This window comes from Capsicum annuum, chromosome 7, assembly GCF_002878395.1.
Source record: "Capsicum annuum cultivar UCD-10X-F1 chromosome 7, UCD10Xv1.1, whole genome shotgun sequence".
Taxonomy (NCBI): domain Eukaryota; kingdom Viridiplantae; phylum Streptophyta; class Magnoliopsida; order Solanales; family Solanaceae; genus Capsicum; species Capsicum annuum.
The window spans coordinates 167,039,778-167,046,606 of NC_061117.1; positions in this window are offsets into that span (position 1 = coordinate 167,039,778).

Consider the following 6,829-nt stretch of genomic DNA (forward strand, 5'->3'; position numbering starts at 1 on the left):
TGAAGGCCCTATCCTGTTCTATAGCTGGGGACACATCTTTAGGTTTTCCAAGACCTCTAAAGTGTCCAAAAATAGAAATAAGATCCCTAGGCTTGGTCTCGAGACCCTCATCTTGCGTAGCAGTAGCATGTGTCCTAGCTATCTGCGAAAGAGTGAAATCAAGGGGATTCTTTAGGAATCAACTCAGACTTTTGGCATGAAATAAGTGAAAGAAGTGAAGAACTCCTAAGAATGTCCTACACCCTCCCCAAGATAAGAAACTGATGTCAACATTATGATTCGTGGGACTCTACTAAACACTTGCTCTTATATAAATAATATTGGTGAACATGGCTCTAATACCATTTTGTCACGACCCAATGTATGAGTTATGATGGCACCTACTTAATCCCGCCAGTACATAAGCCAAACCATAGCCCAGAGCTATAAGAAATTGGAAAATTTGATAAAAAATCACCTAAAAGAAGTAAATAAAAAAAAGGAGCAACTTCGAATCTCAGAGCTCACCCTATCTTAGAAATCAACTCAGCAAAAACATCATATCAGCAATGGCTACTATTTCATAACCCAATTTACCAGGTTATAATGGCGCCTACTATAACCCACCAGTAGGCAAGCCAACTTGTATTCTACAACTATTAGCAATGGACTACCGAGAGAAATGGAGGAAGAATATGGATAAATGAAATAAAAGACTAAAATACATAAGATAGTTCCAAAACCTAGTGGAATTAGTAAAAGATCTTCTAAAGTAATAAGGTTACAAAATGAAGTGTTAAATGAATATACTAATACAACCCATCTCTAAATAGAACATAAAGACAAGTCTAGTACATAAGAGGGATAATAAAAAGACTTTGAACGGCAGAAGCTCACCCTATATCTCTAAACCATAGCTGTTTGATGTACACAACAATAGTGAAAACTCATACAGTGATTTGCAGACTGAAGAAGTCTAGTGTGATGTAATACCCCATATATTTCTAAGCTAGAAAATGAACCATTGTTACCATGCATGAAACCTCCTATCCTGTGATTCATGTTTGAGTACATAAATTAGGATAAGTATCCTAAGGCTAATAGATCTTATGATGTGTTAAGAATGTTCATAAGAGTCACTTAGAGTAAGCCAAGCTAAGAACTTTTGAATCCACCAAATTTTCGTGGGTGATTTCACATAGGTCATTTTTGAACGAGAATAACTTGGTTTATAGGTGGTAATTTGGCAGATTTATACCAACCAAATTTTAGATAATTGAATAATCTTTCCTTCGATACCAAATTCGCATAAAACGGACACCCGGTGAAGAATTTAAGGCGATGTAAAGTTTCAATAGTGTCATTTCAGTCAGTGGCGCGTCGTGCCATAAGCCAAAATAACGTTTGTCAATTTACAGTCTCTCTCCACGATTCCACCATGTTGCGGTGAGTTTCCAGGTCATAAAAAAGTGGCAACGCGATGTCTCCGAGATGCGCCAAGGGCCTAAATCGGGAAATTTTTACAAAAATTAAAAGATGCATCTAGAGGGGTATTTGGGTCATCTTCCCACCCCTATATAAGCTCCTAAACACGGAATTAAGCCATTATTTCACAAAAACATACTATTTTTCATCAAAATCCTCTCAAGAACACATTAGGGTTTCAATTGGGGGATTCAAGTTCAAGCAAATTCTACCATCAAATTCCAAGAATCTCTCCATCAATCTTCACTAAATCAAGAAAAGGTATGCGTAGTGTTCATCTATGGATCTATTTCATTCATAGAGACCAAGAACCATATTTAAAATATTATTTTATGATTTTTTTTACTGTGATATGAGCATGTACATGTTGATGATTGTTGTTTAAGTTTCAATATGATATTTAAAGGTGTTATCATGAAGTCTACGTGTTTGCTAATTTAAAACACATGATCTTTATGTGGTTTAATATGGTGAGATTTAAGAACACACCTTGGCTAAAAGAATGCATGCAAAGTGTTTGATAAATGGCCTAGGATGATAAAATTCATGTCTCATGATTCAATAGTGCTTAAATGACAAGTCCACATTCTATGCTCTATGATTTCCCATGAATTTCATGTTATTGTTATGTGTTGTTGTTGTGATATGGAATGAGCATGATATTAAAGCTATGAAACTATATACATGTTGTATGTATTCCATTCCATGTATAAGAAGTTAAGCATCATGTATAGTATGAAATCCCCTAGTTATGATATTGTGAATTTTGGACTCTATTCTTATGATCAAGTTAGTCATGTGTGTCAGTTTTCTTCCATCGAGTCCTGGGGGTACTTATAGCCAAAAAATATAGCTGTGTGCCTAGAGCCAAGTCATGATTTCACGATACTCTCAGTCAATCCATGTTCCATAGAACTCAGTTAGTCATGTGACTCAGGAAAGTTCAGTAACTCAGTTAATCTCAATTAATCTCAGTAATCTCAGTACTTAGTGATATCGAAAACTTCAAAAGTTTTAGTGCTCTCAGAAAGTTCAGTAATCTCCGTAATTCAGTACTCTCAGAAATCTCAAGAACTCAGTACTCAGTAAGATCAGTACTCTCATGAACTCAGTTTAGCTCTACTAAATAATCCCACTAACATCAGTTTAATTCAATTAATTAGTTCAGTTTCTATTCAGTTGGGAGTAGGATTCAACACCAAGTGAACCCAAGGATGGGGACTCACCTGTTATAGTCAAAGGGTATGATTCCTAAGAGAAATCCTTGAGTTCCAGAACTACGTAGCCAGTATAGGTTGAGATGTCCTTACCAATAGGGCTAATGAATCTTTTTTGAGTTTACCTGATAGTAGGGCAGACAGAATGAGCTCCCAAAAATCGAATAGGGTTACTCGCATGTTGCCTTTACCCGTAGCACGATATTGACACCCTTCCAGCTGGGGTTACAGGTTGGACCTCAATCAGTTAAGTTTCAGGGCATGTCGGTTAGATGATTACCTCCCACACTCTCAATTTCAGCCACAGTCTTAGTTTTAGTCTCAGTTTCAATTTCAATAATAGAATTCAGATAGTTTTCAGAATATTAGTACTATCAGATACAGTCAACTCAGATACAATACGGAACTTAGCTAGTTCCACCACATTCATGACTGTCAGATATAGTCACTCATGTTATTATTATTACCAGTTCTCAGAACTTGTATTATCAATATTCGCATTAAGGACTATCAGATACAGTCAATCAAATTAATTCTTTATAATTATACTGTCAGATACAGTCAACTAGACCAGTCCTTCATAATCAGCATTGTCATTCACAGTTATTCATGTATTTGTAACATAGTACTAGTCCCTCAGTATTCAGTAATACAGTATCCGTTCCTCACTTATTAGTGGTTTACATGCTCAATGTTCAGTACCAGTTCCTTATAATTTGAACTGTTAGAAATAGTCATCCATCTATTCAGTATCTCAGTATCCGTACACTCATGTTGTCAGTATTCAGACCCAGTAGTTAGTATCTCCACGAGTTCAGTTACAGTTACGTATGTATGTATTCTTACGTTCATATCAGTCAACATTGTTCATGCATATAAACCTTTGCATTTAGCCTACCTCACATGCATACTCAGTACATTCCAATGTACTGACGCATTTACACTATGGTGCTTTCTTTTCATGTTACACCATAGGTTAAAAGACATGAGTTCCAGATCAGCATAGCATTCTAGCCACAGAGTAGCAGTGAGTCTTCATCCATTCGAGGATGATTTTATTTTAATAGATTCATTATTTCAGTTTAGTTTTGCTAGACGGAGTTAGTTGGAGACATGTTCCTTCAACTCCTTATTTAGACAGTTTAGAGGCTTTCAGACTATAGTATGTCAGACAGTTGTTTCAGATTTTTTTTTGTATTATTATACTGCTTTCAGACATTATTCTTATCAAATATTTATCCAATTAGAACCTTACGGCCTTTAAGTTCATGTTTCCGCATTATTTAGTCTTTATGTAGTATACAGGTACAAATATCAGTCATGGGTTAGCTTGTGGTCCTTTGAGGTCATGAGCTGTAATGCCTCGAAAATGGGTCCTGGAGCGTCACACGGTGCTTGAGGCTATGAGTAGCCCCAAGCTAACCCTTTGAACCATTTTTATTCAGTTCAACATAAATCAACGGGGTTTCCATAAATAACCCTCAAATATCAACAGAGTAATCATCATCCAAGAATAAAACAATTTCAGAAAGATAACAAAATTCAACTTATTAGTCAACTCCCAACATCTATACTAGTCTGACAAGCCTCTAAGAAAATCAATAAAACCAGCGAGCCATTGAGACATGCCCCAACTGACTCATACTCAGTTATCAAATATAAACAATTCCGTGAAACAAATATCAGACATCACGTCCTCGGAACATAAGGACTCACTACAACAGAGGATGTAGAAGAGCGTGCCCAAAGAATCACTGTCGAACTTGGAACTGAGCACCTGAGCCTATATTCTGAGAAAATGCAGCCCACATCCGAAGATGTGGGTCAGTACCATGGAAAGGAACCGAGTATATGGGGGTGTATACAGTTGTATAAACATCATCATCATAAATATTTATAAGAAATATGCAGAATATATGAAAGACTCACATAGCCTAAGAAAATTATCATAATCATGAGAGGATGAAATAAGTATAATAACACATGTGACTCATCATATAATTTGTCAATCACTTTCAGTTCATCAAGAATTTCAATTCTCATAGTGTAAATATCATTTAAATCTTTCGAAAGAATAACTTTCACAATTCCACTTTCAAATCACTTCACCATTCACCATAAACACAAGGAAACACACATACACACTGGAAGATCCTATAACCGACATAAACCATGTGAGCTACATTGAGTCCAACGTACAACCCATGTTGGGGAGAGCCGTCCTATCCTTGCCACCAGAGTAGGACTTCCAATATCAATCCAAAGACACTAGTGATCACTACATAAATCAGCCTCAGACTCATATCCTACAGGGGAACGTAGTTCTAGGAAAGTAAGGTCACTTTATACCTCCCACTTGGTGCTAAAGATTACTCTCGGACTTAGCTCAGAAATTTAAATCAGCCCCAGGCTCACATTACAGAAATCCACAATAAACACTTCAATAATTTTCATCGGGAGCCAATTTACCACCCTTTTATTATAATCAATAAAAATGTGGATTTCTTTCACAGTCGAGTTCAAAATAACTCATGCACGACCAAAAGGTCAAATCATTCAAAACATCTCAAATATTCAACATCAACGTGCTTATAACACACATTTTCTCAAGAACATAATTTCAAATGGGGTTCGCGACCCAAATATCAAAATCATGATAAATATCATTCAAGATTCATGCTTTATATCATCACACATGTAAATTCATCTTTCAAAATCATAAACATCAAGATTTCATAATAATCATCATAAGATATGGGTTTATGCTTCAAATTCATAAAAGTCAAATAAAAATCATGCCTTTGTAAAGAAAATTACTTTTGGGCACAAGAACGAAAGAGAGTTCTTGTTGAAAAACCCCGCATACCTTGAATGATGAACTTTAGATCGATACTCATTTTTGAGATGTTAATCATGCCTTTGAATAATGGTTCTTAGAGTTCTTGAACTAGAAACTTCGAATCTTGAATAAATTTGCAGAATTAATTGTGAACTTTGGAGGTTCTTGAAGTTCTTGAACTAGGAACTTGGAATTTTGAATAAATTTGCAGAATTAATGGTGAACTTTGGAGGTTTTCGAAGTTGGATGTAGGATCTTAGGGTTTTATTTTTGATGGAATTTTGATGAAATATAATATATATTGCTTCTAATAGGCTTTTATATAGGGTTTCGACGGATTTTGGGTGAGGGGGAATGACCAAAACGCCCCTAAAAAATCAAATAATTTTTGAATTTGTCCTTTGGTGGATTGTTTTGATAGTCTAAAGTAGATCAACCATAATGTTTTGCTCTGATATCCAAATTGGATGAAACTAATTTTATTAGAAAGAGGACTCTCATATCTTTCTGTTGATATATAGTACCTCACCTAGATCATTGTGTACAAGGAGTTATGATCGTTTGAAATTGACTCAAAAATTCACTTTTGATAGGCTGAAGTAGATTAACCATAACTTTTTGTTCCGATAGACAAATTGGATGAAACCAATTTCATCAGAAAGAGGACTCGTAGATATTTTCGTTGATATATAGTAGATCACCCAGATCATTATGTAGAAGGAGTTATGATCGTTTAAAGTTGGAGCAAAAATACGCCAGGCCTCAGTACTTTTTCCTGCATGTTTTACTGTTCATTACTATTCACGGTTCGATTGGAATGTTCATAACTCATCGCTCAGGTGTTCATTTTGGATGATCCACATATCGTTGAAAATATTATTCGATACTCTAAGAAATGGTAGGTCATAATCTAAGACATTCCGCATGGAAAATTTATAGTTCATTCTATAAGATAGAACCCAACACGTTTACGCACAAAATTTCAACGAAAAATTTCCTGGGGTATTACATCATCCCACCCCCCCTTGGAAACATTCATCCTCGAATGATGATAGACATGCCAAAATTAGATAGGGAATAGAGCATACAGCTGAAACCATTCGTTAGACTCATGAACACATCGTTTCTCACTCCGAATGCAACATAGAATGCATAAATTCAAGAAACTACAGCTGAACACATAATAAATGACAGCTGAACTGCTGTAACTTTTATCAAAAGTGTATGATTTAGGGAAGAATAGTACCTTCAGCTTGATTGAAGTTCGCGGAAAATAGGTGCGGGTACTTGGATCGCATATCCGCCTCAG